Below are 27,844 nucleotides of genomic sequence, written 5' to 3' on the forward strand. Positions count from 1 at the left end.
ATGGGCTGCATGAGAGGCCTCCTTGATGTCTGGCTTCCAGCTGGGTTTGGTCAATGGGGCACCTGCAGGACATTGTAGAATGAGCTGTGATTTGGTCAAATCCCTTATAGAAGGTCACATTCCTGTCAGACAGCCCTGTCTGCACAGCACCTTCTCCAAGTCCCTGCAGACCTGGAGGTGGTAACTGCTCCCACAGTTGCTAGCATCAGGATGCTGCACTTGCCTCTACTGATTCTTCTAAATTGTCAATAGTACCTTTATTAAGCTCTCATCAAATTCCCCAGCTTGAGTGTGCCAACTTGTCTCCTGCGAGGATGCTGATTTATCATTCAAGAAAAATGTTCGTGGTCGAATAATGTGATGACAGATTCATCATGCCCAGCAACAACAAAGTCAAGCAGAAATGACTTAGGGATTTTCTTGCCTTGTGGCTTATCAGTACAACTAAGCTCTTTGTGGTAGGGTCCCTAACCTGAATGCCCACCAAGGCCGGGCCAGGAACATTCCTGAGCCCCAAATCCCAGTAGGCAATGCTGACCTGAACATGCGTATCTCCCAGCGGCATGGGGAGGCCCCACTCAGTTCCCTTGACTATTGCCAGGCAGAAATGTGGGGCTGGAGTTGCAGGTTTTCTAATTATTCAAAGGAAACTGGAAATATATATTTTTATGTGAAATCTACTCTTGACTCACATGTTTTAAAAGTAAAATTCGAGCCAAACATATCCACAGCCAACAGAGAGCTGTTTGTTCCCCCCACAAGTTACAATCTGGTACTGTAATTCCAACTTCTACATGGACGATTCAGAAGGATGATAGTTTGGGTGGCCCTTCCAAGGCTGTATACCCCAAATCTCTGACTCTCTGCCCTGGAGAAGGAAAAGGGGATGACAAGGGTCTCCAGACAATACGGAGAGATGGGTAACAGTTAGCAGCCAGGTCAAGGGCCCCAGGCCAAGAATACAGAGCAAGCCTAGAAGGGAAACCAGAATTGAGGTGATTAAAACTGGGGCACCCACTAACAATAAGCTGGTCTCAGAAAGCTTTGGCTATTTAGGTCTGTTTGTTTGGTACCAAGTTCTGTTTGTTTGGAGGCTGCACCAGGTTCTCTCTGAAAATCATAGTGGTGCATATTTCCTATCCCAACAGCATCTTTAGCTCCCACAAGAGAGGAAATTAATGTCATTCACAAAGGCCCACAATCTGTCCTCCTTAAGGAGGATGAAATCACTGGTACTTAGGTTGCTGTGTCCTGCAAAGGGCATCTTATCCCTCCAGCTTCCTCCAGGCCCAGGCAAGCTTGCAAACTAGCTGGACAGAGGGAACTCTCTCCAATCAAGAAAAGCCTGCAGCTACACATTCCCCCGCCTTCCGCTCTTCTCTGAAGCTCCTGAAGTGTCTGTTCCCTTGTCTGGCATCTGCCTGTGCTCCACAGGCATTGTAAGGCTGTTCTTCGACTATAAGCCCCCTGGCAGCGGGGTTGGGTGATAAACTTTATGTCACCTCAGGGTTCAGCCCAGCTTCTTCCAAATGGAGGTCCATAAATATCCACCTTATTGGGCATTTTTGGTGATGTGACTAGAGACAGTAATAAGAAATTATATGCATGTGATAATGGTGACAGATGCTTTACATTTGCACAGCACTTTGAACTTTAGGAATAAGAATAATAAACTTAATAATGATGATGATAGATGTCTTACATTTGTATAGCACTTTGAAGTTTGCAAGGCACTTTCACAGACTTAATTTCACATCATCTTCAAAACCATCCTCATAAAAAGGGTGAGGAGATGAAACAAGATAGGCAAAATGCAAATAATTGCTGAAGCAGGTGTTGTGGACACGGAGGTGCACTGTACTTTTCTCTCTACTTGGGGTCTGTTTGAAATATTCCACTGGAAAGAGTTAAAAAACAAAAACCACTCTAGCCTGTAAGTGAAGAGGCATTATCATCACCGAAATTTTTTTTAAGCTGAAGAAACTGAAACCAACCTAAAGAGAGGGATTGGCTTGCCCAAATCACTCAATTTGTGTGGACCCACAGACCCAAGGACAGAGAAACAGAGTCCCTACTCCTGGCCAAGCACTCTCCTTCCTGTCAGGGTTGCCCAAAGTGGGTCCCTCAAACACCATATACTTGGGATATTATAGGGTCCTACAGAAAATAAGATCCCCTGGTTAGGTAAGTTTAGGAAGCACTGGGTTAAACAGAGCAATCAGACTCGGTGCCCGTAGCTCAGTGAGTAGGGTGCCGGCCATAGACACTGAAGCTGGCAGGTTCGACCTCAGCCCAGGACTGCTAAACAATAATGACAACTGCAACCAAAAAAAAAAAAAAAAATAGCCAGGCGTTGTGGGGGGCGCCTGTAGTCCCAGCTACTTGGGAGGCTGAGGCAAGAGAATGCTTAAGCCCAAGAGTTTGAGGTTTCTGTGAGCTGTGACGCCATAGCACTCTACCCAGGGTGACATAGTGAGACATGAGATTCTGTCTCAAAAATAAAAAACAAGAGCAATCAGATCCATTTCCTGCAGGACTTCTTGGAGACTTTGTAGAACGTTCTGCAGAACCAGTGTTCCCCTATTATACACACTGGCCCACAGGCCTCCAGAGCAGGGCTTTCTGGAGGTCAGAGCCCTGGCCAAGTGAGGCCATGTGACGGCCTGTATTACAGATGAGCCCTGCTTATCTGGTTGTGATAGGAGCAGGGTACACACAATCTTCCCAAGGAGAGGGGAACCATTATGGGGTATGATACGGCCTCTATATAATGTCTGGGTCACAGTATGAGTTGCCAATGATACCAAAAGGACACATGAGGCCCTTCCTGGACCCGGCTTTCCAAGCACCCAGATGACATCAGGTCCTCACAAAGTTTCGTTTTTGGAGAAGGGTGTGGAATTGTTTTTCCTGCACAGGCTGCCCTAAGCACTCTCTAGGAACAGATGCTCCAACCCTCTCCTGAGCCATGTACTGAGCTGCTAATTCAAGCACCTCCCCTCTCTTCCTTGCTAATCCTCACCCATGGACCCTATTGAGCTCACCAGCTTCTTTGTCAGTTTCAAAGGCCCTTCAGGCAGTTATACTGATGCTTAATTACTAATAAAGCACGGGTTTTTCCTTCTTTCTCACTAGCCTCTTCCCTTTGGTTGACTTTGGGTTGTAGAAGAGGAAATAAGAGAGAATTTTATTTGCTTTATAAAAGACCGGAATACATGTGTTTATTATCCTCAAACAACAATTAATCTTTAATTAGCCCTTACTGTGTGTCAGGCCCCATGCTGGGTGTTTACCCACTCTCAATCCCCATACTACCGGAGGAGACAGGTTCTTTTTCACCAAACCATTTTACAGATGGGCAAATGAGGTACGCAGAGACTAAAAGATTTGCCCCATTTCACACAGATGGGTGGGAGAGCTGAGCTTTGAATCCTGGCAGCAGGTATCTAGAGGCTCCACTCTGAACCACTCCACCAGCTACCCCCAGCAAGCAGCCCACATCAAGAGCCTGCCGAGTGTCAGGTCTTGGTCAAGGATGGCCCAGGGGCAGCCAGTGTGCATGTACCAAGACCTTCGGGCATAGAGACCACCATCAGCAACCCTAGCAACTTCCCAGACCTATTGACTTATCCACTTGCCTTTGTCCCTACTCCCTACCCCAAGTCCTGGTCACCAGTACTTAGAGGTGGTCTAGTACCTACAACTGGACCAGGCCCTGTCATGGAAGACAATGGGAAGACAATGGGACCTAGATTAGCTGTGCTGTCAGAAACTCAGTATTCAAGGTCCCCAGGGAGCTCTGGGCAGCCTTGTGCTATTTGAGCTTTGGCCTTCTCTTGACCCCCCTCTAAAACACTGAGTTTCTGCCTTGTTTCCTGACTGGCACTCCAGTACCTTGGGGACCAGAACCCTGACCTCCTTTGCCTGCTTCATCTTACCACCCCCAAGGGAATGGAACCTTCTTATACCACCAGTCCCTGCTTAGGGTTACACACCAAATCCAACGAGCACCCAGAAAGGGAAAGGAAAGATGGGGCGTTTCATTAAGGCTCTCCATGTGCCAGGCTCTGTGCCAGACAGGGGCCGTACTTTCCTGCCTTATTTACTTAACCCATCCAATGACTTTGCAAGGTGAGTAATAATATCATCATTTTACAGATGAGGAAACTGAGGCTCAGAGAAGTTAACTAAGTCACCAATATCGTGCTAGGGTGGAAGACCTCATCTGACATGAAATCCCATGCTGCTAACAAAGGTGCCACAGGGTTATGACAGTAACACCTTCACCTCACTCAGTTTCCGAGGGTGACCCTACAGGCGATGACACCATCTCCATTTTATACAGCACTAATACCCAAACATGTGAAGCAGTGTGTTCAAACCCCTCAGCAGTTAACAATACTAGCACCTAACACAATGTACTCTATGTTCCCCACATCCTGCTAAGTTTAGCATATGCTGTCACGTTCCATTCTCATAATATTGTAAGAAAATAATATTATTATTATTATTATCATTCCCACTGTAAAGATGAGGAAACTCAGACTCAGCAAGCTAAAACGAATTACCCAAAGTCACAGTAAATACCTGCCCAGCAGCTACACCCCTTTCCCCATTCCCAGAGTGCCCCACTTTTGTCCAGGTGCCCACACTCTCCAAGTGATTCAGGGAAACATAATCCTTGGAATCTTCATTACTCTGAGCCAATCATGTCCCTTTCATCCTGCCAATGATTGGTTTAGGAAGGAGCATGTGACTCAGTTCTGGCCAATAGGATATGAGGATAACCTGCTGAAGGGTTTCTGGAGACAGTTTCCTTGCCCTTAAAAAGAGAGGTCCAGGGCAGCGCCTGTGGCTCAGTGAGTAGGGCGCCGGCCCCATATGCTGAGGGTGGCGGGTTCAAACCCAGCCCCGGCCAAAATGCAACAGAAAAATAGCTGGGCATTGTGGCGTGCGCCTGTAGTCCCAGCTGCTCGGGAGGCTGAGGCAAGAGAATCACGTAGGCCCAAGAGTTAGAGGTTGCTGCGAGCTGTGTGACGCCACGGCACTCTACCCAAGGGCGGTACAGTGAGACTCTGTCTCTACAAAAAAAAAAAAAAGAGAGGTCCACTTGTACCCTCACATCCACCTGAAATAAATTTTTAATTAATTAATTAATTAAGATGTCCATTAAGAGATGGGTGCCCCCTCCTTCTACTGGATATTGTCATTTCGGAATGCAATGACTTAAAACTACACAGCCATCTCACCACCACGAGGCACTGTTATGAGGATGTGCCAAAATGCAGAGGAGAACAGCCAGAGAGGTGGAAAGGACCTGGGTTCTTATTATTTAAGCCCCTGACGTCATGCTTGTCTGTTACTTACAGCCTAACTGACATCCCCAAAAAGAATGTGAGCTTCAGTCTCTCTGTAGACTCAAAGGTTGTAACTGTGTGCTACTCAGCTATCAAACTAGAGGGACAAAGGATGGTTCTGTCCCCTCGGCCTTGAGCCTGCCTGGTTCATTCCTACATAGAAAACACAGGCCAGAGCCCAGACCCAGCCCAGCTGCACAATCTTGAATCGAAGTCCCAAAGGACAAGGATCCCAGCAGGGCCCTTCAGCAGATGACCCACAATGGAGGGAAGGTCCTGGAACCAGCCTCTGCCCCCTGGGAACCAGTCTCATTTCATTCTCCATTTCTACTGCCTTCCTCTGCCATTGCCCCATAAATCTCCAGTTTATTAATCCTTTACATGAAGCAGTCGGTGCGGGATCCTGATTTACTTCCTGTTCATAAAACGCTGAGAAATTAAAGATGGAAATTACCCAGAAGGACACTGAGCCTCCAGTGGGGAGTCCCAGAGCAATTGCTGGCCCCGAACCAGGTCCTCTCTGCCTTTCCCACCTTCCGAGTTCCAGTGATGTCATTCTCTGTCCTCACCCCTCAACCCAGAAGCAAAGGGCCCTTCCCTGCACACAGACACCTCTCAAAGCAGGAGAGGAAGCTCCATGGTTTCCCTGAAAACCCATTTCAGAGCCTCCTACTTTTTGAAGATTTTCTTCTTCTTAAATATATTTTGCTACACATGGGGTGGGGGGTCAAGTTGGGGCCCAAAAAAGCAATTCAAATGTCAAAATCTGTAACAAATCCAAAGACATGACTTGGAGGGAAAATGGAAACTGACTACCCACCCAGAGGTCTCAAGTTCCCATGATCACTCTCATTTCTGCAGCCTCTGAGAAGCACCACTTCACCCCAACACCCCAAGACCCTCCAGGTACTCAGAGCACTGCTGTTCTCTAACATCCAGCAGACTGGATCCTCCTAACAAGATCCTAGAGGAGTCTCAAGACTGCCCAGTCTCCCACCCCTCACAGGTTACTCCTGAATTGGCTGCCAAATGCTACCTCCTCCCCACAGGTCAAGGAGAGCCACAGGCAAGCATCAGAGTTCCATCTCAAGGTCCAACACTGCTGGCTCGGCGCCTGTGGCTCAAGCCGCTAAGGCGCCAGCTACATACACCTGAGCTGGTGGGTTCAAATCCAGCCTGGGCCCGCCAAAACAACAATGACAGGTGCAACCAAAAAGTAGCCAGGCGTCGCAGCAGGTGCCTATAGTCCCAGCTACTTGGGAGGCGAAGGCAGGAGAATCACTTGAGCCCAGGAGTTGGAGGTTGCTATGAGCTGTGATGCCACAGCACTCTACCCAGGGTGAGGCTCTGTCTCAAAAAAAAAAACAGGTCCAACACTGCCACCAGGTCAGCATGACAAAAAATCCTCAGTCTCCACTACATGCCAGGGATAGCACCAGGTATGCACTTCCTGTCTGACCAGGTCCCTGAGGCTCTTACTCGCCTTTGAAGTTTTAGGACCTCAAAAGGTACAGAGCATCGGAGAAACAGAAAGATAAGTCACTTAGCCCAACAGAAAGCACAGCTCAGAGAAGGGTTCCTGGAGGAGGCAGTGTCTGGGCCCAACTATGGGGGATGAATAAAAGTCGGCCAGACGAGGAAGGTGGGAAAGGCATTGCAGTCAGCACGCAGAGGCAGGCGGAATGACACAGCACTGCGTGCTCTGGGGAGGGAGGCCTGGAGGCAGCATGGTGCTACCAGAGCATAAAGTGCAAGGTGGATTATGAAGAGAGGATGGGGCCGGGCCACTGGGCCTTGACCGTGTGCTAATGAGTTTTGACTTTATCCCAAGGGCAATGGGGAACCGTTAAAGGGTTTCCGACAGGCAGGGATATGGTCCAGTTTGCGACTTTAGAAAGATCCTGCTGCCTGTCACAGGGAGTGTGGATTGGGGAGGGACACGAAGGGAGGAGAAAGGCATCGTGGGCAAAGGGGAGAGCAGGCCAGAGAAGGCAGAGGGCAAGGAGCAGCTCTTCAGTCTGTGGGCACGGCCTGCTCTGCCCTCACATCGTTCAACACCACAGATGCCACAGATGAGATCTGGAAGGGACACGTAAGAATGAGGGGGCAATCTGGGAGTTCTGGGGTAGGGCTACGAAGGGCTCAGAGGGGGTCCCTGATGGGCCTCTGTGCCAACCTGGCCGCAGTGGCTATTTCCAGGTAGCTTCCCTGTCACCCCCCAAGTACCCGTGGCCTCCTCCTGCCTCTACTCAGCCTCCAGCTCCTCTTCCTGTCCTGAGCTGGGTGGATGGAGACTCTGATAATCGGTCCATTTCCTCCAGGTGAGAAAGGAAGGGGCAGGGGAGCCCAGGCAACATGGGCAGCCCACCCGAGCACCACAAAGAAGGAGACTGGTGTCCCCACCAGCTCATACTCCAAATTCATCTCAATTCTCATTCCCAGGCCCCTCTGTGTGCCTGGTTTGGGTCACACCCCACTTCCCCACCTAGCATGCCCTCCCCTTGTCCACTGACAACACCATCCAGGTGCCCCCAGCTGCCGGGGTCTTGGTGTCTGTGTCCTGATCTCCATTACACCTCGTCACACTAATTATTGTATCCATTCATTTCTACTGGACACAGTGGCTCAAGACAGGGACCATGTTATCTTCACTCCTAAGCTGAGCGTCACCTGCGGTTCTCAGGAGGGGCTCAGTAAAGCCTGGATGAAGAACTCCCAGGTGAACTCTGAGGTGTGGTGTCCTGCTCAAGGAGCCCAGTCGGCCCAGAGGTGTGTTTCCTGGAGGCAGTGGGATCCAATACCTTGCCCCCTCCTGAATTGCTGCCCCCAATAAAAACACTATACAACTGCCCAAAACAATACCCCCCAAACTAACCCTCTCACCTTGTTGCCTCCAGATAAGGAATTAGCAAGTATGTTTTCAGTACCTTTACCTCAAATTCTCAAATAATCCTACAGAGAACGTTGCTGCCATCTTGAAAGGTAAGAAACTCCAAGCCCTCCTCTGAGGTCCGCTGGCCTGGAGAGCATGACATTGGGCAAGCTGAGTCACCTCTGTGGCCCGTTTCCTCATCTGCAGAGTGGGAGAACAAGAGGACCTCCCTCCCAAGTGGTTTGGAAGAACTGAATGAACAGTCTCTGAAGAAGCTGGCATGTACCTCCCTCTCACACAGACCACCTCCTGCTGGGCCCAGTGCTGTCCGGCGGACAGGCTGCCTATCCCATGGAAGGCGGGGATAGGTCCACTTCTGAATGGTAAGTGAACCAATAAACCAGTCTCTTATCTGGGTGGGTATAAATTATAACAGGAAGCTTTTGAGGGTAGTGTCTTTCATGGCATTAGAAGTATCGTTAATTACGTATTAAGTGTGTGAAAGGAAAAGACATCAGTAGCCTATAGGATGTATTTGCATAGTAATAGAGGATTGATTAGATGCAATATCTATACTGAGAGCTACTGGGATTCAGGTCTTGGGGCTTCTCAGTGGTGGTGAGTTACAGCCACAAAAGTCTCTGCAGTAGTAAATAACGGCCTCCAGATTGCTCAGGGGACTGTCAGCATTTGCTGATGAGAGCTGGGTAGCCACCTGGCCAGGAGGGGATTAGCAAGGCAGGGCCCTGCGTACCCGTTTTATAGGTAGGTAACTCCCTCCCCAACCCAATGCTGAGCTGAGCCAGAAACATCTGCCCACCCCAGTTCACAGATGCCACAGGGAAAGGTTGGAAGCTGCTTCCTAAACCTGGATTTTGCTAAAGGCTCTTATGTGATACTCTGTGGGAGTTCGATGCTCCAGTAAAAAGAAAACGCCTGTGTTACTTCTCAAACTGCAGGCTGTGTGTCTTCTTTGAATTAGAAGAAGGCTAGAAGACAGCCTGCCCACTCTTCAAACCCCAGTAGTCTAGAATCCAGGAGCACTGCCCCAAAGCAGGAGATACAGGCTCCTACCTAAGCGGTGGTGACCACAATAACAGTGTTTACTGTGGCCAGGTCTGATCCATTGCACGGATTAACTCATTTAACCCTTACAGCAGCCCTTTGTGGTAGGTACTATCTTAACCCCCACTGTACAGGTGAGGAAACTGAAGCAAGGAATGAATGGTCTCCCCTCAACATCAAATATAGTTGAAAGGATACTTTTCAGACCTTCCCTAACCACGCTACTAAAACTGAACCCCAGTCCACCCCATCACTCCCTCTTCACCTGTCCTGCTTTTCGCCACATCATTTGTCACCTTCAAATATATTAAATCCTCCACTAACCTATTTTGTTTACAGTCTGGCTCCCTCCATGAGAATGTAGGCGCCACAAGGGAAGGACTTGCTATCTGTCTTGTGTTGTTCACTGCTGTGTTCCCAACATCTAGAACAGTCTGGCAAACAGCAGGTGCTTAATAAATACTGTTTGCATGAGTATAGGTTGAGTCACTTGCCTGGGGTCACTTGCCATTAATGGCAAACTGGGGTTCAAACTCAGACACTCCAGCCAGCCTCTGCCCCAGTGTTCTGAATGATACATCTCACCTAGGAAGGACAGTCTCCTCCCTAAGTCATGTATGGGTGTTGTGGGGACTCAGCCTCCACAGACAATGCTGAGCTGTAAGGCTTTTCTAGTCCCCCAAACTGAGTTAGGAACACCAGGTCTTCAGGGAACAGCTCCCACCTGGACAATGACATGCAGTCCTGAGAAAGGACCCTTCCGAAAGAACTCCGTCATTACTGCACACTGAGCAGTCTCTCGCCTGCTGAAGAATTGCTGATGGCTCCCCTCTGCCTGCAGAGTAAGGCCCAGACTCCAGCACCTGGCCCCAGTAGTGGATTAATTAACTGATTAATGGGGGCTGACTCAGATCCTATGTATGTGCCTTTCTGCATTTGCCCAGCCCCACCTGCCTCCCAGGCCATTAGCTACTTCTGTATGGAGAGCGAGACCACTGCTGCCATTGTCTCCTCTGATACCGGTGGCTGTCCCGTCCTCCCCGGGGTAAGGGCTGGGCGCTGGCACTCCCTCCAGGAGCCATAGCAGCCAGCACGCAGGTTCCAGCCACCCACTGGGACCACTTCTGGACCCAGAGAGGAAGCCACACACCACACACAATGGGATTTGGCTTCTCCAGAGAGGCTTTCCAGAAGGGCCAAGGGATATGAGCTGGAAGTGCAAGGGAGTTAATGTGCCTTGGGAGAAACCTGGACCAATGAGAGACCAAAGAGCTAGCAGATAAACTCCCTTCAACCCTCTACTAACTGTTCTGAGTAACAGCAGTTCCACTAAGCCTTAGGAGAGGCATCCCTCATGACCAAGCAACAAGCTTTCTTTCTCCCTAGTGCCTGGCATTTGCCTTTCCTCCTTTGCCTCAGTCTCCTTTTTCTCTCCCTCTCTTTGCCCATTGGCTACAGCCCTGCCCCCCAACAAAGCACCAACACAGTTTTGCCTCAAGCTCAGTTTTCTGGGGAACCTAAGATCTGCTCAGCCGTGGATGGCCCTAGGTGCCAGGAGGGCTTTGCTCAGAGTAAAGACACACAGGAGAAGAAGAACTGCTGGACTTTGAGAAGGAGGCACCATCCTGCTGACCCTGGGACCAGGGAGGATTGGGGACCTGAATTCTTGGAGACAGACAAGGATTCTCCGGTTTCCTCAGCTGCCTTTGCAAATGCTTCCACCCATGGGGAGAACTGGGCTTCCTGAAAAGGAGGGAAAGGATTCCAGCCTGTTGCCTGTCACTAGCCTGAGGGGCTTCTGAGAAACAATTTATATTAGGGTGTAAAAGACATACCATGGAACCTCTGTGTCCTAACAAGCTGGGGGACTGGCTACGCTAACATTTATCAAGTCGTTGCTACATTCTGGGCACTAAGCTAAGCCTTTTACCCACATTGTTCATTTGCTCTTTACAACGACCCTATGTACTATTATTAAGTACTTTATTATTTCCTTTTTACAGGTAAGTAAAGTTATATAACTTGTAAAAACCATGCAGCCAATAAGTGGCAAAACCAGGACTCAAATCCACATCATCCAATGTTGATGTGATGGCCCATAAGGAAGATACTTTTGGGGTACAGTCTTCCTAGGGAAGTTTTGGGGGTTGATGTTTTCTTTGGCATCAGAAATATCTTTATGCATTAGGTGTTTAAAAAGCAAAGACATGCTTTGCCTCTTTGTTTCCCCTAAGGCCAGCCTGACCCCATGACTCCTCCCCAGAGATGGTTATAGAGGTACCGAAACATCCACAATGGCCCTTCCCCTTCCCCCCATAGAGGTAAGTCACAGGGGCTTAGGAAGCAGGTAAGAGGCGCAAGTTGGACCATTCTTGTCCCAAGCTGTGACCTGTCCCCTTGGGATCTGAGGCAACGAACCCTTGCTTGAGAAATCTTTTCCCCTCACCTGCTTTCCCCAGAGCCCTGGGTCTCCACCCACTGACCTGAGCCCTCTGCTGGGTACCCTCTCACAGTGTACCCTCTGCTGGAGCCCCCACAGGGGAAGTGGGCTGGGAGGAGGGGCTGAGGGAAAAGCAGAGGTTTCTGAGGCTTCTATCCTGCCCCCAAACCCCAATTCTGGGAGGGAGATGTAGCCCAGAAAGAAGTAAGGAAAGGCAGAAAAATTCCTAATATAATGACCTTCAAGAAAAGCAACTACATTTTACCTTGAAAACTGCAGAACTGAAAGCAGAGTCTATATAGACAATGCAAATGATATGCAAACATGAATGCAAATGGACCAGGGCCCTGCCACTGCAGAGGCGGGCTGAGGCCCTGAGTGCCTCTAGAGGGAAGTAGAAGAAAATGGACGGAGGGCAATTAGGAAGGACTCCAGGAATTGCAAAAGGGTTTTTAGGGGGCAAGTAGGGATTGCCCTTAGTGGGGACCCAGGTCCAAAGCTCTTTGCGCTGTGCAGCTTCCCAACCCCCCTGAGATCTCAGTCATGCCAGCCCTGGAATACACACACACACAGAACCGTCCTGCAGTCATGGAAACTGACGCGCAGGGACACATGGCCACTCACAGACACAAAGCACCCTATCCAGTCCTACACACACAGACACACACAGACTTACTGGCACTCCTGTCAAATCACCACACTCAGAAACATGTGGACAAAAGCAGACAATACACAAACACACACCCAGAAACTCACCAACACAGACACAAGTGGAAATAGAGACACAGAGAAAACATCTCCGCGCAGCCCTGGTTCAGCAAGTCAAATCCGTCTGGAAAGGAAAGAAATCTAGATGAACACCTACTTTGTACCAGGCATAGTGCAGGGACATGACATTTTCATTTCATCTTCACGAAGCAATGATGATACCAACATTTACCAAAAAGGGAAAGGAGGCCCCAGGATGAGCCGATATGCCCAAGTTTACCCACTCAACAGCAGGAAAGAGCCACTCTTGATGGCACCACAATGCCGCACCATCCCTCTGGGCCTTCCCCCAGTTGAGGCTTCTGCACACACATGGGAAACAGAAACTACCACCCACTCCTCACTTTGCACCTTGAGGTCCTCCCCCTTGTGGCTTCCTCAGAGACTCTCCAGCCCTTCCTTATTCTGCCCCATCACCACCCTCCTCCTGGAGTGTGCTCCACGATACAACCTCACATCAACTCTGGTCTGTGTAATCTAATCAGAAAATCTACTGGGGGAGGAAAGAAATCATTTATTCCCACCCAAATGGGATACAAGATCACATTTTCAGTTGCCACCTGTCTCTGGTTTAGTGTTCATAATAGAAGAATGACTCTTTCCCCAAAAGTATACAAACTTTAAATACTACCCTGCCTACCCCCTCCTACACACACTCTCAGAAAAGAAATGTGCTTTTCAGAGAAAAGAATGAATAAGCTTTCTCACTTCCTGCCATTAACTCACCGTGTCATTGTGGGCAAGTCACCCACTGTCTCGGTCTCAGTTTCCTCATTTGCCTGGGAGAGGAAGGACAAGCTGATTCTGGGGGCTGCTTCCCTCTCCCACCTTGCATGCATGCTCCCTGACCGTACATGAGCTTCAGGCTGACAGTGCCCCCACGGTGTTTCCCAGAACTGCACTCTGGCCTTAGGGATTCACTGCTAATGCTGGGATCTTAGAGGAGCTAAGGCCTGAGTCTCAGCCAGGGAGGCAAGACAAGGTCAGAGCCAGCCCCAGGTGAAGATTCACCCATCATTCTTGGACCTCTGGCCTGACACACTCTTTATCCACCTGGCAACTTCCAGGGGTTCAGGAGGCAGGCCAGCTGGGAGCAGGGGCAATCTGAAAATATCATAAAGCCATGACTGTTAGAGCGAGCTGGAAGGGCTGCAAAATGGCAAATTGTTAGTTTTGAGTGTATCTTAGGGCCTTAGACTCCCTTTCCAAATTAATATTCATGGAACTGGCATGCCATTTATTTGCATATGTAGATTGTTGCTCATCCTCTGCAGGAGAAAAAAAAGTTTTGGGGTGTTTTTATTTATTGTATTTATTTTAAGCTTGGATGATGACGCAGGCAGGTTTCAAGGACAAGAATGAGCTTAAAATAATTTTTGCTCTGAGAAAAGATAGGTCCTAGATGCACAGGGGTGACTTACCTCTCTCATGACCCCAGCATCAGTTCCAGAACAGTGCTTCCAAGGTCATGCCATGAAGCCCCTACCTCAGGAAGCACAGCTGCCTCACATCACCCCACACGAGCTCTGGATCAGGGTCACTCAAGGTTAACATCGCAAGGCAGGCTTGGTTATAACTTAGGGAAAGTCACTTGAAATCTCTAAGACCCTGTTTCTGAGGACCATAACCTGCTTTACAAAGTTGTTGTAAGATACTGGAAAGTTAATGCACCACAAAAGAGCTTACTGAACTGTGAAGCCCTAACAACAGCAGTCCTTGTCATGGAATCCTGGGTCAACCCTCCCTCCCGCTATGGACAGTCCAGGAAGGCTCTGTGTCCTGCCCACTGTCATCCAAAGCCTTCTGAAGACCTGGAGACTCTCAGCAAGTCCTCCCCTGCTCTTTCCTGGCTTCACTCCTCCATTCTGCTCCCCTTAACTACTCCCCAGTAAAGCAGTAGAACACAATGGGACATGAGGAAAAAGAAACCTGGGGAACAGGACACCCCAGGCAGGGGAGAACCCCAGGAAGATGCAAGAAATACAGCATGGAAGAGAGAACAAGACCCTGCCCCTCACTCCTCTCCTACTGGCTGAGCGAGCATGGCAAGCCACCTACTCCTTCCCAGCCCTCATTTCCTCATCCATAAAAGGACAATACAAATTTTTATTTCATAGGATTGTTACAAGGCTAAGTTAAAACAGTATCTTAAAAATCACCTTTAAGTATTGCCCAGCACAGAACAGAAATTAATTAAATTTAGTCCCTTCCCCTAATTGAGATTTAGAAAAAAGCAGTGAAGATTAATTGATTTTTCAGGTAAATAATCTATTCCTGTGATTTATTAATTCAATAAATACTCACTGAAGTGCTGTGCGCTTGCTGGTCATAACACTAGGTACAAAGAAGTATCTATCCCCACCCTGTCTTGGAGCTCAGTGGTCTTAGCATCCAACTGGGAAGACAAGGAACACACAAACTAAATGGCAACCAGTGACACCAGCTGCGTATTATAATGCTAAGCACCAAATTTGTGATGGGGCAACAATTGCTACAAAAGTTGCAGGGGTCCTCAAACTGCGGCCCACGAGCCACAGGAGGCAGTGTGATTATATTTGTTCCCATTTTTTTTTTTTTATTTATTTCCAAATAAGATATGTGCGGTGTGCCCAGGAATTTGTTCATAATTTTTTTTTTAAACTATAATCCGGCCCTCCAACGGTCTGAAGGAACTGGCCCCCTGTTTAAAAAGTTTGAGGACCTCTGGTAGGGGAAGACAAGATTAGGGCTTCCAGATGATGTGGGCCCCAGTGGTCAAGGAGGGTGTAATGAGGATGCAGGTCGAACACTGGTCTTAAAGGAAAGGGTGATTTGGGTTCAACACAGGGAAAGCCAGGGCCTCAAGTTAAGGCAGCCGTGGTGAGTCCTAGGCAGGTAAAGATGGGGAGGCAGGGTATAGGCAGACTGTGGAGACTTTAAATGTCGATTTCAGGAGTTGGGCTTCATCCAGGGAGTACTATGGAAAAAAAAAAAGTAATGAGTTGATACAAGCCATGTTTTTTGTTTGTTTGTTTTTTGTTTTGTAGAGACAGAGTCTCACTTTACCGCCCTCGGTAGAGTGCCATGACGTCACAGCTCACAGCAACCTCCAGCTCTTGGGCTTCTGCGATTCTCCTGACTCAGCCTCCCGAGCAGCTGGGACTACAGGCGCCCGCCACAACGCCCGGCTATTTTTTGGTTGCAGTTCGGCCGGGGCTGGGTTTGAACCCGCCACCCTCAGTATATGGGGCCGGCGCCCTACTCACTGAGCCACAGGTGCTACCCAATAAAAGCCATGTTTTAGTATGACTTTGGGGGGAAAGGGATAGGAGGCTGGAAACTAGTTCCCAGAGCAACATAATGGGTTTGCAGCATGGATTCTGGACTCATTGCCACTAGAACTTTCAGAGACTGTCCTATCTATAGAACCCCCCAAACTATTCCTGGAGACCTATGTCCCATATACACCCATGCCCTATGCCCTGAGGATGCCAAAGTAGGAGGCAGTGTCATCGCCCAGCTCAAGGTACAAAGAACCCGAACAAAGAGGATTTCTCAGGTAGAAAGGGAGGACATATCTAAGAAACGTAATGAAAGCAAAAGGAAAGATGGTGCTTGAATATTGGAAGTAGAGTGTATAGGCAAGTGGGGACATCAAAAGGAACTGCTAAGATTTTGAGCCCAAGCATCTGAGAAGATGGTGCTGCCAATAAGAATAAAGAATCCAGAGTGGCGCCTGTAGCTCAAGTGGCTGGAGCTTGCGGGTTCAAATCCAGCCCCGGCCTGCCAAACAATGACAACCACAGCCAAAAAATGGCCAGGCGTTGTGGCAGGCACCTGTAATCCCAGCTATTCGGGAGGCTGAGACTTGAGAATCACTTAAGCCCAGGAATTGGAGGTTGCTGTGAGCTGTGACACCACGGCACTCTACCCAGGGCAATATCTTGAGACTCTGTCTCAAAAAAAAGAATCCAGTAGGCGAGATGGCTTGAGGTAGGAAAATATGACATTTCGTTTCAGGCATATAGATTTCACAGTAGCAGCCAGGCATCTGAATACTACTAATAATAATAACATCTAAGCAGCTGAAACATGGTTGGAGAGATAGAGATTGGTGAGTCATCCAGGGCTGGGAACCAGGCGTCCAGGATTAGCGACAGAGCCCCTGCGGCCTGCCTCCCAGAACTATGCTGGTCATATTTGCATTAAGTATCAAAGCTACTGTAATTATAAAGATAAGATTTTTTTATAAGCCTGATGGTCCCATCTTATCACTGAGAAAGAAAAGCAAGAGGAAGCCAGTTGGGTAGAAGGAACTCATAGCCTATTCATACTTCAGTACTGGAGTTCCTGTATGCAACATGAACCACCTCCTCTAGGAAGCCCTCCCTAACTACTGTGGTTTCCACTGAAGTCATGCTCCTCCTAACATGGTTAGTCTACAAGTCATAATTATTTAGCCTCTGGTTCTGTTTTTGTTGTTGTTGTTGTTTGTTTTTTGCTTTTTTGAGACAGAAACGTATGCTGTTGCTCAAAGCTAGAATGTCATGGCATCAGTCTATCTCACAGCAACTTCAAACTCCTGGGTTCAAGCAATCCTCCTGCCTCAGCCTCCCAAGTAGCTGGGACTACAGGTGCCCACCACAACGCCCGGGTAATTTTTCTCTTTTAGTAGAGATGGGGTCTCACTCTTGTTCAGGCTAGTCTTGGACTCCTGAGCTCGAGGGATCCTCTTGCATTGGCGTCCCAGAGTGCTAAGACTATAGGCATGTGCCACCACCACACTGGCCATTACTCTCTTGTTCTGTTATCTCACTATTTGATGGTCTAGAGCTGCAATCCCCAACCCCTACTCCACAGACCAGTACCAGTCCAGAGGTGAGCAGCAGGCAGGCAAGCAAGCGAAGCTTCGTATGTATTTACAGCTGCTCCTCATTGCCCTCATCACCTCCCCCTGAACCTACGGTCAGATCAGCAGTGGCAGCATTAGAGTCTCATAGGACAGCGAACCCTACTGTAAACTGCACATTCGAAGGATCTAGGTTGTGTGCTTCTTGTGAGAATCTAATGCCTGATGATGTGAAGTGGAGCTGAGGCAGTGATGCTAGCACTGGGGAGCAGCTGCAAATAGATTATCATTAGCAGAGAGTTTGACTGCACAGAGACCATAATAAATCAACTGCTTGAAGACTTATATCAAAACTATCCCCCACCCACGGGTCCATAGAAAAATTGTCTTCCATGAAACTGGTCCCTGGTGCCAAAAAGGTTGGAGACCATTGGTCCAGAATCTAGATAGTCTACTCGTCATGTGTCACCTGCACTAGATTATAAATTCCTTGATTCAGAGATCTTCATATAATCATTTGCTTTTCTTGCACCAATTAAGTGTAATTACTGAGTCAATTCAGATTTATCTTCCCAACACACCCCCATAGTACAGATAAGCAAACTGAGGCACAAGAGATAAAACACTTTGTCCAGGGTCACAGGGCTTAAAAGGAACAGAAAAAGAATTCAAACCCAGGTCTTGAACTCTATAGTAGGTGCTGTAAAATGTTCCTTTCTCTACTCTGACACCACGCTAGTTTTGTTCTTTTGAGGCCCAACACACCAATTAAGATTGTTTTAGGCCAATTTTGATAATCTTCTCCCTTGCCTGTGGTTGGTTCAGGCATGACACATGATTCACCATTCTGGCCAATAAGACGCAAGGTAAAGCCTGCTGAGGGGCTTCTGGGAAAGGTTCCTCTTCTGTCTTTTCTGCCTCTGCACATGATTGTGAAGGTATAACATCTAGAACTGTTGCAGCCATTTTGTGACCTTGAGAACAGGAAATATCAAAAGCATTTGGATCTTTGATGATGATGTTTGGGAAAGATGTGGCCCAGACCTCTTACTATGAGAGATACTAAAGTTCTTTATTGTTTCAGCCAGTTGGGTTCATGTCTGTTACTCGCATCCCTGATACCCACTCTCATCAAGGGCTTTTGTCATTATGGATACCTGATCTATCTATTATGGAAGATATATAACAAGTAAAAGTATTGCCCTAATCTACTTTGGCAGAGACATTTCTTTGTGTTTTAATATGCCTATAATTCCTGCACGTTGGGAGGCTGAGGTAGGAGGCCAGGAGTTCAAGACCAGCCTAGGTAACATAGTGAGAATATTTCTCTACAAAACATTTTAAAAATTAGCCAGATGTGGTGGTGTGTACCTGTAGACCTAGCTACTTAGGAGGCTGAGGTAGGAGGATTGTTTAAGCCCAGGAGTTCAAGGCTGCAGTGAGCTATAATTGTGCCACTACACTCCAGTATGGGTGACAGAATGGGACCTCATTTCTAAAAAAGAAAAAAAAATTTATGGGGTCAGGATAACCCTGCAATTTTCTAGAGCAATGTCTAGAAATATTCCTACAGGGGATTACTTGTAGGCTTCCGATATTCCCTTTATAGTCCACTTCTAGTCACAGACTCAGGGCCTAGGACTGCTTGGGATAATTGAAAGTTTCCACTTTTAAGCAAACAGCTGTATGGCTAAATAAATTGTTGTTTGGACATTGGATTTCATGAAAAATATAAGGGTACATTTCAAAACTATTAAGAAATGAGTATAATTGTGATGGATGTGGTACTTAGTTCAATGTAAACATTTCACATTGTATATCGAAGCAGTACCCTGAACCCCACAAATGCATCAATGTACAAAGTTATGATTTAATAAAAAAATTTTTTTAAAAAGGGGGAAAAAAAAAGTAAAAGTACTGGTCCTGTCCTCATTGTGCCTTTCTCAATGCTAGGTATTCAATAAATGTTCAATCTATGTTTGATCGATGCTCCCCTTGCTCACCAGGTGCAGTGGATATATTCCCTGAAGGCATCTTTCTTCCCTTCACTAAACCTCACTCATTATTTCTAAGTCTCAGCCTCACATTTTGACTGTGACCTCAACGTCTCAACATTAGTGACCAAATCCTTCTCCCTGGCCTCCTCTACCTCTGAAGAAAGAGCAAAATACTTGCCCTTGGCCCAGAGGGACCATCAGCTCCGCATTCCTAAATATTTGTTCTTTGAATGTCTTTCTCAATTAGATCTCACCCAAATGTTTGAGAGTCAGGATGAATTCCAACTTCCTGCTCCAGAACAGACATGTTGAGCCTGCATAATTACTGCAGCTGGCTTTATTTGCTATAAAAACATGGATTTTTGCTCCTTCTCAACTATATAATCGATAAATAGAATCCAGATGAAAAATGCCAGCGTTTAGGAGAACAACTCTTTTATGGTTCTTTTCTTTGGGGTCTAATTAACACCTCGGAAATAAAGTGTGCTGTTACATTTACCCAACCAGCTAAGCTGCAGCACAAACTCTTCTCCTATATCCTGAGATACAGCTTCACATCAGAAATACAGGCAAGACAGACAAGAGTTTGAAAACATTTTGAAATGCTCAACAAACAGATCTGTAAACCTGTGATATGAACCTCCTCCCGCTCCTATCTGTTCACTCTGGCTATTCCATTTGTTCCCCTCTCCCCTTAGAACACATCGCATAGTTATTATCAAATGAAACACAGATAGTCCCATTAGCAGGAGAAGCAATCTCACTGACTTTCTTTGTTTCTTTTAAACGAAGAAGACATGTCTTTTTGGACAATGACTACCCAGCCCATGAAAGTTTCATGAGGGGCTCTCAGAATGGATGGTGCCTTTTCATTTATAACACTACTATAATAAACCCCCACAGAGCCATGGGGCAGAGAGTCTACATCCAACACACACCTATTTATTTCCTAATTATATTGCAATATAGTCTCCCTTTGTGTGTGCTGATGAAGATAAAATATTCTTTTAATTCTATGGCCTCCTGTGGGGTAGGGAGGGGGGGATTGTACATAGGCAAGTCTTAGGAGCTCCTGGAGCTTAATGGCAGCTTTTGTTCCAGGTCCTCCATTGCATAATCTCAAGAAAATCACTCTTTTTTCCTTGTCTACCACACTGGTTTACCAATTATAGTCTCCGAAACCAGAGCATCAGCATCACCTGGGAACTTGCCAGAAATGCAAATTACTGGACCCAACTCCAGACCTGCTGAATCAGAAACTCTGGGGGTGGGTCCCAGTAATCTGTGTTTTCACAAGCCCTCCACACTGAAATCTGAAAACCATTAGTCTACAAAACAAGAAGAAAAGAGCAGCATTTTAAATAGAATCAGGTTATCAGGGACATGAGATTCTATAGAGCCTGGACCCTTCCCAATCTGCAGATTCAGGGCTCCATTTATCCATCTGTACAATGGGGCTTCACAGTTTCCCAGGCAACTGTGGATGCTGGAATTTAAGAGGCACATGGTTACCTGGCACCAGTCTCTATGGATACCCAGCAAGATTACAGTTGCCAGCACTCCCCAGCTCCCTCCAGCCAAACCTTGCCTGGCAAAAGTGCGCATGGCAGTTCTTCAATACCACATCAAAGCTCATCAATGCAGTTCCCTCTGGGTTACCCCTGGCAACAGGAAGCAGGGTCATGGAAGCCCACAGAATCTCCAACCCTCATAGCCAACGGCTTCAAACCTTTCACCTCAGAGCCTTAACCATCAAAGAGGAGGTTCAGAATTCCCTGTTATATATTGTCCCATATCATCAGCACTTCTTCAAACATCTTTTGTGTAGCCGCCTCCACTCTACAACTAGACTTTAGGCTTATGGAGGACAGAGCCTAGAACATCAGCATCAGGAGGGGTGGATTTTCCTGGTCTGATTGATTGCTATGTATCCAGGGCCTAGCACAAAGTAAGTGTTCAAGAACTATTTATTGTCTAAATGTTCTTGTTCATTGTCTAGAATACCCAAGTATCTAAATTCTAGAACTTATGGCTGGGAAGGAGCAAAGAAGTAGTTGAAACCCCTGGGAGCAATAGAAAGGAAAAAAGAAGTAAAACCCAAACTACCTCCCAGCTGCACCACAATTCTTGGCTCATGGGTTACTGACTTTCCAGCCAATTGCTCACCCTCGATCTAGGACTAGCAGGCCTCTGGGGCCGGGTTCTGACTTGAGTCTCCCACAGCTGGTTCTTCTACATGCCCTGGTGCTTTTTACTCAAAGGCCAAGTGCTTGGGCGGCACCTGTGGGTATGGCATTGGTCCCATATACCAGAGTGGTGGGTTCCAATCCAGCCCAGCCAAAATGCAACAAAAAAATAGCCAGGCGTTGTGGTGGACACCTGCAGTCCCAGCTACTTGGGAGGCTGAGGCAAGAGAATCACCTAAGCCCAGGATTTAGAGGTTGCTGTGAGCTGTGATGCTACGGCACTCTACCCAGGGCGATAAGGTGAGACTCTGTCTCCAAAAAAAAAAAAAAAAAAAGGCCAAGCGCTCACTGGCCCTGGCTGTGCCATCCTTGGACCAGCAGCTTAACCAGTCTTGAGTTTCCCTGCCTCCCTCTTAGGACTCAAGCCCTGTGCCCACAAACCTCCTCCCCCAACTTGAAATCTACCCAAGACTCAGTTCCAAATCTTCTCCGGGACTGACCCTAATCTAGCCCCTTCCTGAAGTGATTTCACCTGAGAACCTACCTGGAGTCACTTCCTTAACTACAAAACAATGGCTCCCCAATGGACTGCACTTACCGGGATGAGCCCTGTCATAGGCTCCATTCACCCACAGACCCTGGTGCAGGCACAGAACAGTGATGTAACAAACTGTCACATAAGTCATTTATCCAGGGGAAGAGGATCCTAGAACAACACCCAACCAAAAATTCAGAGATAAGTCTCTGCCTATAACCTTACACACCCTCAGCCCTCAAGCCTGTCTGAGAATGCCATACCGGCCCTGCGCTAAGAAACAGTCAAGTCCGCAAGGAATGCTAGAAAAGGCCCGGACCTGGGAGTCAGGAGACCTGGCTCCCCTTCCCTGCTACTCTTAACCAGCTCTAAGCAAGTCCTTTCTCTTGCCTGGGCCTCAGTTTGCTGATCTGTGAGATAGGAAGAAGTGCGGGCATCAGTGGTGGACTTCCAAGTTTCTAGCGGCTTTAACCACACGGAGAGAGCCGGCGCGCCGTGCGTTGACGGGGGAAATCCGCCGAGAGACACAGGGCAGCGCGCTGTGGGCGGTCTGTTAACACCTCGGGACACACCGCCCAATCTGCTGCGAATGACCAGGCACCCTCAAAGCCCCTGGCTTTTGGTCCCACTTTACTGCGCTAATCATCTCTAGAGAATCTCCCCACGCAACTCCCGGTTGCGAGGCCGGGGCTCCGGCGTTTGGGAGAAGCCCTGCGGGCCGGCGAATCCCGCCTCTCGGATGGTGTGATCCAGCGGATCGGCGCCGCCGGCAGGCACCGATTGTCCCCGCTGGCCGCCGCGCGCCGCCACCTGGCCCCGGCATTAACTCCTGCTCCCCCGGCAGAGCCCGGGCACGGGTACCCTGGCCAGAGCCAGCCGAGATGGCCGGGAGCCCAAACCATCCCAAAGGCCTCCTCCTGTCGGCCCGGAGGCCCTGCTCCAGCCGCTCTAGAAGGGATGGAGAGTGAGGGGTCCTGAAGCCGAGCCACTTCGAAATATTAGAGAATATGACCACCCAGGAGGGAGTCAGACTAGCCTCGCAGCGCGGGCTGCAGGGACGATCACGAAACGCGGCCACCGCGGGATGGAGCCCGGGAGTCCAGGTCCAGGAGAACGCAGAGGGGCTCGGGGGCTCCTGCAGTGGCCACACCGAGGATCAGCGCTCCCGGGTGCCCGACAGGTGAGAGCTCGGTCCCACTCACGGACCTTGGCGCCCGCGAGGAACAATTTCGCCCATTTTATTCGTGTTTTTCTTAACAAATTAGGAAAATAAACCAACTCCAGGAGGAAGGTGGCTGCGGTCGGCAGCTTCAAAGGACCACAAAAACTACGCATTCCCCTACCTCCGACGCTACCTCCCACAGCCAGCCGGGAAGTTGGGAACTTGAGGACCGCGCTCCAGGAGCGCGCCGAGAATGACTCGCTTCTCTGTTAACTTTTGTGTGCCAGGGTCGCTGTCGAGGGCAGAGGGACGTCCGGGCACCCAACCTACCGGGCTGTCCGGCTTCCCTGAAAAGAGTCGGAGGGACGCGATGAGAAAGAAAAAAGGGGTGTACATTCCGTTTCGCTGCTGAAAGCAAAAGCAAGCCTGGCACTGGCTGAGGCTCGGCGGCAGCGAGCCGCACCGCCGGTCACGGCCGAGGGACCTGCCATCGTCCCCGCAGGCTCTGCGTCCCGATCCCAGTGGGAAGGGCGCCAGGGCAGTGCGCGCAACCCGCGCACCCAGGGCGGCTCTAGAGGAGTCTCCGGACTCCAGCAGGGCGGAAAGGCGCCCTACCTGGGACACCCACGCCGCTGCTCTGGGGTCTTCCCCAACACGTGGAGGCGCGGTGGACGCTGCGTCCGGACTGCGGCCAGAGAGCCCGCGCCTGCCCATACCGGGGCGCCCCACGTCCCGCCCGGACCCCCAAGCGCTCCCGCAATCTCCCGCATTCATCTCTCTCCCCGCCCCCCGGCCAAACTTGGCTTTCGCAGCCCGGACCCCACAGGATAGCTGGGGGTCTCCGGCGCTGAAGGAAAGTTAGTCGAAGGGCTGCAAAGCCCCCTCCCCAGGACCAGAAACCCCAACCCTAGTCCCCTTACGCCCCTGGAGCTCCGAGGCTCCGCGTCCTCGCGGTCCCCACCCAGCTACCCACCTGCTTCTACGGCCAGCCCGGGGCTCGGCCGGCCAGTGGAGCCGTCCGGTCCTCCGGAGCCAGAACCGCGCCAGAGCGCCGGGCCAGTGGCCGGAGCTGCGAGCAGCCCAGAGCTGGGCGGCTGGCGGCGGGCGCGGAGAGCGAGCGAACGAGCAAGCTAGCGGGAGCTGGAGCGCGGCGGCCGCTGCCGAGCCAGCCCCCACCCCTTTCGTCCCTCGGCCCCTCCCTCTCTCCTTCCCTCCCAGCCTCCCTCCTCCCGGCTCGCGGCTCCCTCCCTCTGTTCCCCCCCTTTCCCCTCTTCCTTTCTCTCTTTGGTCCTTTCAGACCCTGGGCTAGCGCGCGCTGGCTGCCTCTTTTCTATCTTTCAGTCTCTCTGTTGAGCCTTCCCTTTTCTCTGGTTCAACCCTTTCCAGCATCTCTTCTCACCTCTCTCTTTTGCTCCTTTCTCTGTGCTCCCTCTTTTCTTTCTTGTCTATTTCTCCTCCTTTAACCTTCTCTCGTCTCTACTCCCGTTTTCCCTCCCAGGGCAGTGAAGTGGCCTCCGTGCCCCCTCCTTCTCCACTCGTCGAAGTACTGAGATTCCCCCAAGGTACGCAAGGGGGCCGGGGCACCCCCAGGCCGTGCTCCTAACCGGCCAGGAACAGGCTGAAGAAACGTCTGGGCCAGCGTAAAAAGCAGAGAACTCAAAACGTGAAGACCCAAATCTGGCTGAGCCATGCCTGGTGAGCTAAGGAAACTGAGGCCCAGGAAGGAGAAAAGCAGGAGCCTGCCTTGCGGAGGTGTGTTGTGCTTCAGAGACAAAAGTCTAGACCCCCACCGCTTCCCATCCTGCGCTAGAGGCGAGAAATGCGAGGGCCCCAGAGCGGGTCTGCTCCCCCCACGCCTTTGCCTGCCCGGGACCGGCCAGGAAGCCTTCTCCTTCCACTTTGCCCCTCCTCCCCCACAGCACCTCAGGCCGCCTCGGGGCCCCATGCCACGGGTCGCCAGCCTGGCCCGGGCGGAGACCTAGCTCTTGGGATTGGTGCAAGGAACCCCTTCTCCTCCGGCTCCCACCGGTCTCCAACAAATAACGGGGCTCACTCCTGGGTACAGGAGACAGGAGTGTTGGCACGGTACTTTGTTCACGGGGTTTGTCCCCTTTTGTCCTTAAACTAAAACAGGAGGGAGAAGACCCTGACGGGGGAAAAGGTGGCTTACACATGTCAGAGGAGGAATTTTTGGCAGTAAAGCAGGGCTAAGTCTGAAGCTGCAGGCAATGCGTTTTGGTGTGTCCGTCAGAGCACCTGGCCCTCCTGCATCCCCACTGATGATCAGTATGCAGCCTTGCTGGGTGTGACAGGCAAGTTCTCCCCTGGAAGCTTTTCCTAGCCTTTCCCCATTTGAGCCCAGTGGGGCCCAGAGAAGAGATACACAGTGTCTGTTCCCCGTTCTACAGCCCTGCTTTATTAAGACACCACCATGATTCTCCCTGTTTCACCCCTAATTACTGGGGCTGGAGTTTGTTTCCCTTCCGTGGTACCTACAAATTGAGGTATTGGCAAAACTCCGCACAAATATCCCGTCTGTTCCTCACTTTGGGATATCAAACCAAAGAGAGCCCTGCCTGGGCCTGTGGTGTTCATACCACAAAGCCAGAAGAAACAGCAGGTCAAGGTCATGACTAGGGTAAGCCAAGCCACTCTCAGGGTCGTGCAACTGCAGGTCCAAACTGGGGCGTGAGTGCCTCCTGGCTTCCCTGCCTCACTCTCCTTACCCTACTGGCAAATCTTAGGGCTGAGATTAACCAGCTGTCTGGTCCATCACTGCCCCTCCTGCCCTTCCATTTCCCCACCTGCCTGTGAAGAGGCTAAATTAGAAGTTCTCTAATGTTTTCTCCAGCTCTGAGGTGCTAAGATTTATATCACGGATGCTGAATTTGTATGCCTGTTCCACCACTAAACTGTGACAGGGGCAAGTCACTTGACCTCAATTTCCCTATCAGTAAAATGGGAATGACAACAGAACTGTGACAGTGTGAGGATCACACCAACTAACACACCAAAGCACAGTTCCCAGCCCATAGTAGCACTTGACAACTGTTAGCAATTAATATCGTACAAGGTAGGTTTTTGCATACTTTCATTCATCTTTCCAATTTTTGGATTATGAGTTCCAACTCCCACAATGCCCCTACCCTCTCTCTATGGTCGCCATCCATTGATAAGACTCAAATTTCAGTTCTGAGAGGTTTGGGGAGGTAGACAGGTCTTTCTGAATAACCATTCTGCCCTATCTTAAGGAACAATGCATAGGAAGCAACCACACACACACACAAACACACAAACTGCCGGGTGAGAATTATCTGGGAACTGCTGGCCTCTTCCACACTGGCCTGGGGATTGCCTGGTTTTATGCCATACTCTAAAAAGCCACACAGATCTATAAAGCCGCACCTTCCCCACCCAGATGGCAGGGCTCCAAGGACATATGTCCCAACAGAGCCAGAAACACTTTTAGCAAACATCTTTGAGGTCAGCCTGTGGTCATGTCAGAGCCCAAGATCCATCACTCACTTACCAGTCCCTGAGTGCCTATTTATGGGTACTCAGTGGATGTTTCCCCACTGCCATGTACATGTTCAACTCAGCTGCAACAAGTTTATTTTGGAAAATGTAACATCAAAGTCCACACTACTCATTTAAGGGCAAAATCATTATTCTGGGCTATAAATCCTGCTATCAAAAAGCTTGTGTAAGATCAGGCACAGTGGCTGACGCCTGTAATCCTAGCAGTCTAAGAGGACAAGGCAGGTGGATTGCTTGAACTCAGGAGTTCAAGACCAGCCTGAGCAAGAGAGAGACCCTGTCTCTAAAAAAATAGCCAGGTGTTGTGGCAGCGCCAAGAGAATCACTTGAGCCCAAAAGTTTGAGGTTACTGTGAGCTGTGTGATGCCATGGCACTCTACCAAGGGCGACTGAGTGAGACTCTGTCTAAAAAAAAAAAAAGCTTGCATACCTGGTTGATCCTGCCAGGGGAAATTAAAAAAAAATCTTACACTCTAACTGGGGCAAAAGATAGTAAAAAGGCTCGGCCCTCATAGCTCAGTGCTTAGGGCACCAGCCACATACACCGAGGCAGGCAGTGTATGCTAAACAACAATGACAACTGAGCCTGCTAAACAACAATGACAACTGCAACAAAAAATAGCTGGGTGTTGTGGTGGGTGTCTATGGTTCCAGCTACTTGGGAGGCTGAGGCAAGAGAATCGCTTAAGCCCAAGAGTTAGAGGTTGCTGTCAGCTGTAATGCCATGGCACTCTATGGAGGGTGACACAGTGACACACTGTCTCAAAAAGAAAAAAAAGAAAGAAAGAAAGAAAGAAAAAGATAGTGAAAAGAGGAGCAGAGTGTGGTGACTGAGAGCAGGGGCAGACACCTGAGTTCAAATCCTTGGCTCCACCACTTACTGGCTGTGTGACCACAGTCAACACACCCTCTGCACACTTCAGCCTGGATGGGGGTGGGGCATGAGGAGACCAAAACTCCAGTGACCGAGGTGGAAGGAACCCCTCCTTCTTAGAAATAAACAATCAAAAAGGGTGGCACCTGTGGCTCAAGGAGTAGGGCACTGGCCCCATATGCCAGAGGTGGCGGGTTCAAACCCAGCCCTGGCCAAAAAAAAA

The 27,844-nt window shown here is 49.4% G+C and overlaps 1 protein-coding gene across 16 annotated transcripts in view; it reads right to left on the bottom strand.

Moving 5' to 3' along the window:
• MEGF11 (multiple EGF like domains 11) overlaps positions 1–24,327 on the bottom strand; it is a 407,430-nt gene extending 383,103 nt beyond the window's left edge. For 14 of the 16 annotated variants that reach the window (XR_008380529.1, XR_008380530.1, XR_008380531.1 and 11 more), the window contains exon 1: positions 24,184–24,253. The gene's annotated coding sequence lies outside the window, so the exon portion shown is untranslated. Of the gene's footprint in view, positions 1–24,183 lie in introns of all 16 variants that reach the window. The other 2 variants (XM_053592998.1, XM_053593005.1) reach the window with 2 other exon arrangements.
• Positions 24,328–27,844: the final 3,517 nt, after the last annotated feature.

The sequence above is a fragment of the Nycticebus coucang genome, chromosome 6 (assembly GCF_027406575.1).
Source record: "Nycticebus coucang isolate mNycCou1 chromosome 6, mNycCou1.pri, whole genome shotgun sequence".
Lineage (NCBI taxonomy): Eukaryota > Metazoa > Chordata > Mammalia > Primates > Lorisidae > Nycticebus > Nycticebus coucang.